Source organism: Ochotona princeps, chromosome 14, assembly GCF_030435755.1.
Source record: "Ochotona princeps isolate mOchPri1 chromosome 14, mOchPri1.hap1, whole genome shotgun sequence".
Taxonomy (NCBI): Eukaryota; Metazoa; Chordata; class Mammalia; order Lagomorpha; family Ochotonidae; genus Ochotona; species Ochotona princeps.
Genome location: NC_080845.1, coordinates 59,384,482 through 59,396,752, shown reverse-complemented (window position 1 = coordinate 59,396,752; position 12,271 = coordinate 59,384,482). Strand labels below are relative to the sequence as shown.

The following is a 12,271-nucleotide window of genomic DNA, read 5'->3' as shown; positions in this document are numbered from 1 at the left end:
AGGATCTTGGATTCTGGCTGAGGTCAGGGGAATCAAGAAGGGCTTTTTAACTGTGGTGCCTGGTTTGTTTTTTCCATGCGGCTTGCCCAGAGAAGGACACACTTAAGACCCATCAGTCTCATGCACTCCAGAAAGCTGGCAACGAATGGAATTGAGAAGATAATAAATCTATATTGATAACAAACAAGTTCTGAAATCCATGCATTGTGGGATTTTGAAAATGTTCTTGGGAAATTCATGTTACTAAGGGAAGCTATACGCAGATTTAAATTTTTCCGATTCCATGAGCTTGTCAGAATGTATTTTCTGACAAGCTTGTATTGTCCCCAGGGGCGAGTGAATGATGAGGTGTTTCTGGGATCTGGAAATGGTGTATACATCACTGGGGAGATGCCCGTGGACCTGCAGGTCACTGGATACAACCCCAGGTGGCCTTTTCTGCGTGAGAGAGTGGAGGGGACATTGGTAAGGGGCGTGTTTGGACAGTCTGTTACTCACAGAGGCCACCTCTGTGTTTTATTTATTTTGTCTTATTTGTAAAGATTTATTTTACTCACTTGAAAGGCAGTTACAGAGAGAGAGAGAGAGAAAGAGACACAAAGAGATACAGAGAGATCTTCCATCTATTGGTTCACTCCCCAAATGAACAGAGCTGTGACAACCTGAAACCAGGAGCCAGGAGCTTTCTTCTGGGTCTTTTACATGGGTACAGGATCCCAAACACTCAAGCCATCTGCTGCTGCTTTCCCAGATGCATTAGCAAGGAGCTGTATCAGACGTGGAGCAGCCAGGACATGAACCAGTTCCCATTTGGGAGGCCAGCATTACAGGCAGAGCTTAACTTAATGATGCCACAACATCAGCTCACTCTTATACACTGCCGCCCCTCCACCAGCAGTCTTCTTAATAATCAGCTGCTCGTGGAGGAATCTTCACCTTCTTGGAGCACATTTGTGCATCCAGGAGAAGAGGAAATGCAGAGACCACTCTCAGAGGAGTCCTGAGCTGGATTTTCCGTCCCTTGCTATCAACCCGGTACAGGGGAGAGTTGCTGTCTTTCCAGAGCCCCCTTTCCAATGGCACTCCAGGGTCAGATGAGCTTCTGTTGCTTTTCCTCAACTCCTGTATCTTCCATTAGTGTTAACTGCACTTGGAGCATGCAGTGCTGGATTATAGGACAAGTTCTCCAGAGGACTGAAAGAGGGCTTCAGAGTTACCAGGGGACATGGGAGTGGTCCTTCTGTGGTAGGGAGCGTGAGCTCAGGTCTACTAACAAACCCAGAGGGACAGACACTGGACCATCTCATACTGAGTACTGTTTCTCCATGCTGAGGTCCCAGGCCTGCATCTCTCTGTGCTTGCTTTTGCACAAGGAGGTGCCACCAGAGCATGATCTTGTGTGGCGGACTGGTGGACAGTGTTGCTCAGCAGATCCTGGTGCTGGGTGTTTGCTGGGCCACTTCTCTAGAACTCACCAGCCAAACTCTGCTCAGCCCAGCAGACATCTATATCAGTTCTCCCTCTGGGCCAGCTTCATTCCTCTTTCTTATGAAAATTAATCTAGCCCGTAGAGGAAGTTTGTCCTTATACTCAACTCCTGCTGCATAATTTTCTCAGCTTCAAGCTGCAGAAGAAAATCCCGGGTGCCTTTTAGCAGGGCTGCTTTGCATGGAGATGGCCTAGTGGCTTTGCCTGTGATGGGCCTAGATTTGCATCACCCCGATTTCTGCCCCAGGTAGAAACTGCCCCAAGAGGACCACTTCACTTTTGCCAGAGTGGCCTCGGTCTGTGTTATCAGAATGCTCCAAAAGGTTTGTGAGTGTTCGATTCAAAGATAATGGGTATTAAGGGTGTTTTTCCAATTCAATATGTTTTATTTTTTGAGATATTTTTAGTCAAAGGTTGTCTAACCATAGTCAAAGGTTGAATGGCTGTACTAAATAGATCACTGAATAAAAAGTGAGAAAGATGGTAGCCCAGCAGGAAAGTAGGCAAAGACTAATCACCACATGAAAAGATGTTCAGCTTCACACCTGTAAATCATAGAATAACCACCAGTCATTGAAGCTATGGTAGTGTGTAATTATTATCATATTTTGGCAAAGATTTTAAACAAGCTTAGGGCCATCCTGGCTGAACTTCAAGTGCAAAAGAATTTTGAAATCCAAGTATAGTTTCCTGTCATCATCGCGTCTATGAGTTTTTTGAAGACCCTGGATGTGCATGGGTTTCAGAAATTTTGGCATCACAACGAGCCTACGTTTGTGTTCCGTTTTCCATAATTTACTTTAAAGTACCTTTGTTTGTGCGGGGAATCTCATGCCCAGTGATGTGAAAAGGAGTCACTTTAAATTCAGGTGTTATTGGCAGTGCTCATGACAGGAAGTTGAAAGGCAGCCGGCACCTGCAGGAGCCGTGCTTCAGTGGTCTTAAGAAAAGCAGAAGCTTGAATCCCGGGGTCCGGGGCACTGTGAGGATGGCCAGGGTGATTTCTCACAGGAAGGCTGCAAGGACGCAGGCAGCATCTCCCATCAAGCTGGGAAATGCTGACTTGAGCATCAGTAAGAAGAACAAAAATCATAGACACAAAAGTGCTTCGAAATACGCCTGGAACAAGGAATGATTTTGGTGTAAAAAAGAAAGAATTTGTGCATGATTTTTCTTTTTCATAGCAAGAATTTCCGTAAGTTTTCTGAAGACCCTTCATATTTAAGAACATAGTCTGGGCCCGGCGGCGTGGCCTAGCAGCTAAAGTCCTCGCCTTGAAAGCCCCGGGATCCCATATGGGCGCCGGTTCTAATCCCGGCAGCTCCACTTCCCATCCAGCTCCCTGTTTGTGGCCAGGGAAAGCAGTCGAGGACGGCCCAATGCATTGGGACCCTGCACCCGCGTGGGAGACCCGGAGGAGGTTCCTGGTTCCCGGCTTCGGCTCGGCGCGCACCGGCCCGTTGCTGCTCACTTGGGGAGTGAATCATTGGATGGAAGATCTTCCTCTCTGCCTCTCCTCCTCTCTATATATCTGGCTGTAATAAAATGAATAAATCTTTAAAAAAAAAAAAAAAAGAACATAGTCTGATGTGTATGTAGATAAGTGCTTTTCCCAGGTACCTCAGGGAAACCGATTATCTCTATGAACGAGATGGGTTCTTCTCCGAGAGGGCAGAGGTGGGAAATTCCTGAGTCAGGTCTGCTTTCTCGTAGATGCCAGGTTTGGGAATTCACCCACTCAGTGTGTTTGCAACCTCAGGACCCGGGGAGCATTTTCTCAGTCATTTGTGGACGCGAACAAAGCCACGCCAAAGCTGCTACCCGGCGTGTAACCTGGGGTGGAGCGCGCGGTCACCCTGTCTCTTTGTTTCAACTTGCCTAGAGTAAATAAGCTCACACTATTGGGAGCCACGTGGGTTCTTCTTTCGTTTTGTTTTGCATTTTGTCTTTTTTGTTAATTTCACTATTTAAAGCGGCCTCTGGGGGTAACGCTGAACTGATGTCTGTAAGCAGGAGAGGGTGTGACATGCTTCTGAAGAAAATGTGGACCTTGGAGAAGGCTCATTGAGGCGTGGTTTATGGTGGAACATGAATTCAGCACTAGAATGTCAGTAGCATCGGACACACTTTTTAAAAGCACAAGCCTGCAGACACTTAGCTTGTGGATTGAAAAGTCAACACACCAGTAGATGCCATGCACCCATATTCATATTTCCCTAAAAGCGGCAGTTTACAATTTGCAGATTTAGGCTTCATGTTATGGATCACAACTACCAGGAGTAATAGGAAGTGAGTGTTTTGTGTTCCATGCATATAATAGAAAGAGGGTAGAGTAATAATCATGCGGAAATGGAGAGAGGACAGAGAAGACAATGGCACACCGAAGGTGTGTGTGTATTGCAGTGCTGTTCATGGCGGGAGATTCGTGTGAACTCAGCATCTGCGTTTGACCCCGGTTCCCATCATCCGTAGGTGCCAGGCTCAGGCGGGTGACACTTGCAGGTTTTGGGGGAGTCAGTTCTCTCCAAGCATTAGGTCAACGTGTAGATGAGGAAACAGAATGAGGCAGGCAGAGTGTGGGAGCCTGTGACAGGCACGTGAAATCCAGCTTCCAATCCCCCTTTTTGCTTCTCCTTACCTCCTCAACACCACAAAGTCTTACACTAACTCTGTCGGAGTCCACCTCCAGCACTTCACTCACTCACCGTCAAGCTCCTTGGGCCTTATTCAGTGAGAAAGTTCATTTAAAAAAAGATTTATTTATTTGTACTGGAAAATGACATATACAGAGGGGAGAGAGACAGAGAGGAAGATCTTCCGTTTGATGAATCACTCCCCAAGCAGCTACAATGGCCAGAGCTGAGCCCATCTAAAGCCAGGAGCCTGGAGCCTCCTCTGACATGCATGCAGGGTCCCAAGGCTTTGGGCCGTCCTCCACAGCTTTCCCAGGCCACAAGCAGGGAGCTGGATGGGAAGCAGGGCTGCCGGGATTAGAACCGGCGCCCTTATGGGATCCTGGCATGTGCAAGGCAAGGCCTTTAGCCACTAGGCTACCACGCCAGACCAAGTCTTTTTTTTCTTTCTTTTCTTTTTAAAGATTGATTTATTTTTATTGGAAATGTAGATCAGATTTATGGAGAGAAGGAGAGACAGAAAGGAAGATCTATCTGCTGGTTCACTCCTCAAGTGACCGTAACAGCTGGAGCTGAGCCTATCTGAAGCCAGGAACTCTTCCAGGTCTCTCACAAAGGTGTAGGCTCCCAAGGCTTTGGGCCATCCTGTACTGCTTTTCCAGGCTGTAAGCAGGGAGCTGGATGGAAGTGGAGCAGCCAAGACACAAACTGGCACCCACATAGGATCCTGTCACTTGCAAGGTGAGAATTTAGCCATTGAGCCATCACACCAGGCCTTACTCAGTTCTTAACCGTATTTGTTTCTCAGTTGCACAAACTGTTAGCAATCTATTGCTACATAACAGAATACTCTAAATTTAGTGCCTTGATTGATAGTTTCAGCATCTCTGAGCACCTCTCCGCATTCTCCATTCGCGACAGTGGCTGCTTCTGGTGACTTTGAGCCTGGGGTCATTCCCGCTCCCAGGTGAGGGGACACAATGCTCAAGTGCTTCAGTCACACAGAGCTGGAGCAGCCCGTGAGCCTGTCGCACTCTCAGCCTCTGCTCGTGGCTGTCTTCTGTCAGCTTCCATGCACAGTGGACACAGGAGCTCTTCCTTTTCAGCCGTCCTGGTCTCCTGCTAAATGCATTAGCCAAGGGTAAAGTGTTTGCCCGTGTTTCATTGGAAAACAAAACCTGGAATGATAAGAGGCACACGTGAGATTTGTGGTCAGACCACAACAGCTAACATGGTGGCTCCCAAGACCCCAGGAGAAAATACCTGTAGTGTCTAGAGATGGGATTTGATTGTCATGACTGGGGAATGTGGTGCTGCCAGCATCTGGTGGCTGGAGGCCACACAGCATGTAATGGACACAATACCCCCACTTCACATGCACCCAACAGGGAGCAGTTTGGCCGCAGTATCAAGAGTGTTACGGGTACATACCTTTGAGCTAACAGGATGCAGAAATAGGGAGAGCCAGCAGGGTGCGGGGGTGGGGCAGGTAAAAACAGCTGTCTTTCTTGATAAATCCTGTCGGGCTGCTTGTGACAAGGGCCACTTCATTCTCCAGAAGCCAAGTGTGGGTGGTGGGGCAGCTGGGGCTGCCCACAGCTGCAGGTATGGACCACCAAGCACAGACCAAGGACGTTATGGCAGCTGGTGTCACATTCAAGGGGTGCGCAAGCATGGAACTAGTGAGGAAAGTGAACAGGGCAGACTCATGAGAGAGTGTCAGATGAAGAATGCATGGACGTGGAGTGGTCTCTGTAAGTACTGGAAGGTTGCTTAGGATAAGCAGAACTGGATGTGTGATGTGTCCCTTGAGGGAGATGCAAGACTGGTGGCTGCACAGAAAGAGGCAAGGAATCGATTATGAGCATGTTTCCTTCCAGCAGCATTGGGCACATGCAGAAAGGGTTTCCTTCCCCTCCTAGCCATGTGCCCATCTGATGCAGCCCCAGAATGGGGCGTCTGAAAGCTTGGACAAACAGCATCTGCACATTTAGCGCTTCTGTTAAGAAACCAATGTACTGTCATGATAGAAACTGTTCACAAGGAAAGAGCTTTGTGTTTTCCATCGAGTGGGTGTTTTGTGGGCAGCAAGTAGAAGCAAAGTTTGAGCAAGGTAATCCCAATTCGCAGACCTTTGAGCTTTTAGGCAGCGTTCTGATGCTCCGCATGGGAGGGGTAGACAGGGGCAGTCCTACGAGGCAGGGAGGACGTTGAATTGAGACCACAGGCCAGAGGGGGAGGGTGTCATGGCTGGGGACATGTGAGCATGGGGGAAGGTGATGTGTGACTGGACACGGGGAGCAAGGTGAGACTACAGAGCATGGGAGGAAGATGGTTTGGGACTTGATGCAGATAGAGGTGTCTTTTAACAGTCACATGGTCTGCTGGAGGTAGACAGGAAGAGGCTCAGGGTCAAAGAAAGTACGAGGTACAGCTCCATCACCTGGAAGGTGGTGTGACTGCTGTGAGGGAAGCATCAAGGGTGAGGAGTGAATATCTAAGTGATGCATTTTAAAGGAAGGCTACAAGAGGGCTCTTAAGACTGATTTGCCCCTCCTGTACCTCCCCCAGTCCCTGGCTGCATCTACAGAACTGTGTCCTGCTTGAGCGTACTGCCTCTTGGGAAGGAACCTGCTCCAGGTGTAATTAACAGATGCTTCTGGTAGAGAGTGTGCTGCTTTCCAACTCAGTGAGTTAGCTGTGAGGAGTGAATGAGGAGAGGGTGCAGGGAGTTTCTAGGGCCTCATCATAAGCAACTGGCTATGTAACAGTACTCCACAAAGTGCTCATGGAAAGTGAAATTTAAGTTGGTAGAAAAATTTGTAAAATCCAAGCATATATCCCAAAAGCACATTGTGGCATAGGCCCACATCTCACATGGGAGTGCCAGGTTGAAGTCTGGCTCTGCTTCTGGTCCAACTTCCTGATGATGTGCACCCCGAGGGGCAGCACATGATGGCCTACTAGCTTGGGTTCGTGACTCCCACATGGGAGACTTGGATTGAACTGGGCTCTGCCTGTGGCCTGGCTCTTGCAGGCATTTGGGGAAAGTGAACCAGTAGATGGAACATTTCTCTCCTCCAATCTCTGTGGCATTCAAACAAAAGGGAAACAAACAATAGTTGTCTAAGTTTATGGAATAGTTGTAGGATATTAAGGGGAAAAGTTAGGCATGGATTTCAAAAACGTTTTCACAGCAAAGAAAACCTTGTGTTTTAGTTCAATATCCCACGAAGATTTGGAAATATCTTTGTAATTGGTGTCATTTTTTCAAATAGGAGAGTTTTGTGGCAGAGAAATAGGTTTTGGTGAAGTGTGCATGCAGTATTTGGAAGCAATTGGAGTGGACCTTATGATGCAGTGGGTTTAACTGCCACCTGCAATCCAGGCATTCTAATATGAGCTCCTGGATGCTCCACTTCGGATCCAGCACCCCGCTCATGCTCCTAGAAGGGCAGTGAAAAAACCCAAGTGCTTGGGCACCTGCCCCCATGTGAGAGATCCAGACAGAAGTTCAGGCTTCTGGCTTTGGCTTGGTCCAACCCTGGTCATTGCTGTCATATGCGGAATGGAGTGAACTGATGGATAAAAGATTTCTCTCTCTCTCTCTCTCTCTCTGACCTTGTTTCACACCCGCTCTATAATTGAATTTCAAATAAATAAATATTTTTTGAAAAGAGGAAGTAATTGCTTCATATTGGGTACCTGCACTTCGAGCTGCCTGTTGGACATCCAAGTGGTGGCATCGAATGAGACAGGAGCTCGTGAAGGAAAATACACATCCACCGACCTGTGTTGACTACCTGTCCTGCGTCTGAAGCTGCTCAAGGCATGGGGTTTCAGCAGTGAACCAAGTCTATCCCGGTCTTAGCCGCACACTGGTCATCTTTGGGGGAATGAAGCTGTGTTCAAATTTAATACCAAAGGTAGTGGTTTGAGGACTGACCATCCTTCAGCGATGTGCTGTGTGGGAAACAAACAGGAAGAAGAGCTGCAACCCAAGGAGTCATAAACCCTTGCCTCTTGTTCAAACCGTTTTTACAGAACTGCATGCACTTTTAAACCATGCCTAGCAAGACCCCCACAAGAGCCCAGGAGTCACTGTATTTACTGCAGCTTGCCTGGTACCTGCAGGTTCTCCTTGCTAGTGCTGGTGTTTGCCGATATGTCAGACCCAGCAAGCTGAGGGATGCAGGTGCAGTCAGAGGATGGTAGAGTGCTGGAGGCCAGCTCCAGCAGAGTTGAGAGCTCAAGAAGGGTGGGTAGAGTTGGCGTAAAGAGAAAAGATGGACCACTGCAATTTCAGGATCACAATGGACAAGGTAAGAAAGCTATGCCCTTTATTTATACGGAAGCAGTCCCAAACTCTGGCACAGACTTTTTACATCGTGGTCAAGTGGGTATTTCTAGAGATAATTCTGCCATTTATTTCACCTTAAGGCAAGATATTAACCATTCTGACCCTGCAGTCAGAAGATTCTCAATACAGTGTGGACAGTATCAATCAGTAACACATTCCTACTACCTTCTTCATTTTACAATTTTATCTTATCAGCTAAAGCAGAAAATGCATCACAGAAGGAAAAACCTAAAGATCACAGACAAAAAAAAAACTTAAACAGATTCCCACTGCAACCATGGGCTTAACAACCCTAAATTAGTCTCAAAGCATGTTTTATAATATTAGTACAAACATTCTTGAGCTCTTCCAGCTCAATGGGGGCGGCTGAGACTGTGAATCCTTAAAGGCCCATTTACCAAGACATTATCAGCAATATCAACTCCCAAGCTGACATCGGTTGTAGGGACAAACAGCAATGCTTCAATAATTACAGATTCTCAATGGGGTGTTATGGTGTCCATGCAAAGGGGGGGTGAAACTGCCTTGAGGTGGTTGGAGAGACATCTGCCAGGCCTTGCCAGCAGCGGAGCGGTTCTCTTCACACCTTCCTGTCATCCACACCTGCTGCATGGACCCCAGCACCTCCCTCCACCTACCCCAGCAGTAGAGGACCTGATTAGTGGAGACCAAAGGCTTTTTTAAAGGTGTGTTAATTTAGTACTTCTGAGTACTAAATTCACAGGGAATGTGAATCATCCAAAACTTGGGAATGGACCCTAAACCCTTCCCAGGGGCCGATGAAAGCAGTGAGTGTTAAACAGAATTTGAGTCTTGGGTTTCTCCCACTGGGAGAGCAAGGCTGCTTTGACAGCCTGCATGGAGATGGTGGCAGGCATATGGCAGATTCGTGGCTTGTAGGAAGGATACACACTGGGAGAACAGCACTGGCTCTGTAGCTGCTGTGAACGGTAGGGGCTGGGCTATGCCACAGCTGTCGCTAAGTGGGAGCTCATTTCTGAGAAATGAACCGGAGACCGCAGTCTGCCCCTTGGCTAGTGTGGACAGCAGTTGAGAGGAAGGTGACCATCTTCTATCCTAGAGGTTTGAGGAAGAGGAGGGTGAAGCCAGGGATGCTGGCCCTAAAGGGGGCCACTGGGGACAGTGCATAGTCCCCAAATTAGATAGCCTGGTGACCCGGTGGGTGCTGGCCCCCTGTGCAAACCACCGGTGATGGAGATGAGGAGCGCCTTCACACCTAGCACAGGAAGTCACACGGTCAGGGGCGCTGCTTGGCCACTGTAGGGCTGCCAAGAACCCAAAATGACCTTTTCCCTCCCTGGGAAACTAAAAGGGGTTGCCTGGCGGGGGTGGGGTCCAGAATGGACTGTGGAGGGTCATCGGCCTCAAGGCTGGGGAGGGGAGGTGGGAGCAGGACAGGTGTGTGTGTGTGGTGGGGAGTTGCAGGGTACACAAGTGAAAGGTGAGATGAATGTAATGTGTATATGTCTGTTGGTGTCTGTGTTGGGGGGCATGTGTGTGTAGTGTATATCGTATATGGTATGTGTATATGTTTGTGGTATGTGTGCCTGTGCATGTGTGTGTGATGTGTGTATACATGTGCATGTGTGTAGCGTGAACCTGTGTGGCATCTATGTATTTGTATGTGTAGTATGTAGTAGGTATGTTATGCATATGCAGCATTCATTTGTGATATGCATATAAAATGCATGTATGTGTTTGTGTGTGATCCAGGCATTGGTCAGAGTAACACAGGGAGCCATGCTCTTTTTTTTCTTTTAAAGATTTTTATTTATTTTATTACAAAGTCAGGTATACAGAGAGGAGGAGAGACAGAGAGGAAGATCTTCCATCCGATGATTCACTCCCCAAGTGAGCTGCAACGGGCCGGTGCGCGCCGAGCCGATGCCGGGAACCAGGAACCTCTTCCAGGTTTCCCACGCGGGTGCAGGGTCCCAATGCATCGGGCCGTCCTCGACTGCTTTCCCAGGCCACAAGCAGGGAGCTGGATGGGAAGTGGAGCTGCCGGGATTAGAACCGGCACCCATATGGGATCCTGGCGCATTCAAAGGGAGGACTTTAGCTGCTAGGCCACGCTGCTGGACCCAAGGGCCATGCTGTTTGTCCCCACGTGAGCAGGAGCCACCACATGAGTGACTGTGTGATGAGCAGCCCCATTTGATCATAGTGTGCCTCTCCGGGAATTCCCTGTTGCCCAGGTGGTACATATCCTCCAGTTTGGCTGACCACCTCCAAGGGTTTCTCCTCTAAGACAAGGTTTTCTTCCTCTCCAGGCTGCCTTGTGTGTGTGGGAACCCTACCCTGGCTGTGCAGACAGGAAGTGAAGTGTTCGGCATGAGGTCTGGAGATGTGTAGGCAGAAGGCAGCGTGGTGCCCCAGGCTGAGGGGTGGCGTCATGCTGGGAGGGAGACCACTTTCCCTGTCTCAGGCCCTGGCCTGTTGGTCCTCCCAGCCCAGTCTGGCAGTGGGAAGGCCTTCTGCTGACCACAGGTGGCAATTCTACATGGCTTCATTTGAGCTTTTGTGGGTTCTGCCGCCATGTGGCTATGCAGAGCAGCAGCCTCTCCTGGGGCAGTGGACACCTCAGGGTCATTTCTGCCACGCTAGCTGTGTTCCAGTGCAGGTCATCTGTGCCCACAGGGGAGCAGTGGCTGTCAGCTCACGCCGGCTTCTGCATCCAGGACAGAACTTGAGGGCTGGCTCTGGGTCCTTTCTGGCTGTGGTGCTTCTGTTGATTTCTCTGCTGCTTCTTCTTAAACTTACATTATTCAAATGCATTTTTGAAAAGCTGGTCAGTCTGGTCACTTCCGTCAGATGCTGTGTATTTATGTTAACAATTCAGCGGGCAGGTGTTGTAGCATAGCACGTGAAGCCTCATTTGGGATGCTTGCGTCCCATACAGGGTGCTTGGGATCGAGTCCCATCTCTGCTTCCAGACCAGCTTCCTGCTTCTATGCTGGGGAGGTAGCAGTGCTTGGATTTCTGCCACCCATGTGGGTGACCCAGGTGGCACTCCTGGCTCCTGGGCTCTGGCCTGACCTAGGCCTTGGCTGTTGCGGGTACTCGGGGAGCAAACCAGCACATGGAAGATCTATTTCTCTATCACTCTTCCTTTTAGTTAAGTAAATAATCCTTTTATATATATAAAATTTATATATAAATTATATAAATAATCCATATATATATATATATGCTTTTAAATTCTACTTGGAAAGTCAGTTACACAGAGAGAGAGAGAGAAAGGGACCTTTTGTACTTCAGTTCATTGCTCATGTGGCTCAGTGTGATCACAGCTGGACCGGTCTGAAACTGGAAACCAGAAGCTTTTTCTGGACCTCCCCTGTGGGTGCAAGACTTGGGCCAACCTTTGCTGCTTTCCCAGGCCATAGGCAGGGAGCTGGATCAGAAGTGGAGCAACCAGGACATGAACCAGTGTCCACATAGGATGCTGATGCCAGCAGGCGGAGGATTAGCCAGCCCCATAAATAAATCTTTTCAATAAGGATTCAGAGTGTATTGGGAAACTGTGATAATGTGCTAAGACAGAATGATCCTAGCCCCAATCAAACAGAAATTGACAAGAGGTCAGTATGCAACCAGGCAAGGTTTATTGGGCCTTGGGCTGGAGTACAAGGGAGATGAGTTTGTTGCGGGAGGCTGGGCAGAGGTCCTTGGTTGAGGAGGGTTGCCCTCAGAACATGCCACTTTGATTTGCACCTAGTTTGGTGTGTGCAGCCACGGTTCCTCACAGTGTGCTCAACATGGCGGG

General features: G+C 48.6%; 1 protein-coding gene across 3 annotated transcripts in view; it reads left to right on the top strand.

Annotated features, from left to right (window-relative positions):
* The window catches only part of SYK (spleen associated tyrosine kinase), an 86,664-nt gene that overhangs the window by 31,832 nt on the left and 42,561 nt on the right, over positions 1 to 12,271 (top strand). The gene's annotated exons all lie outside the window — the stretch shown is intronic.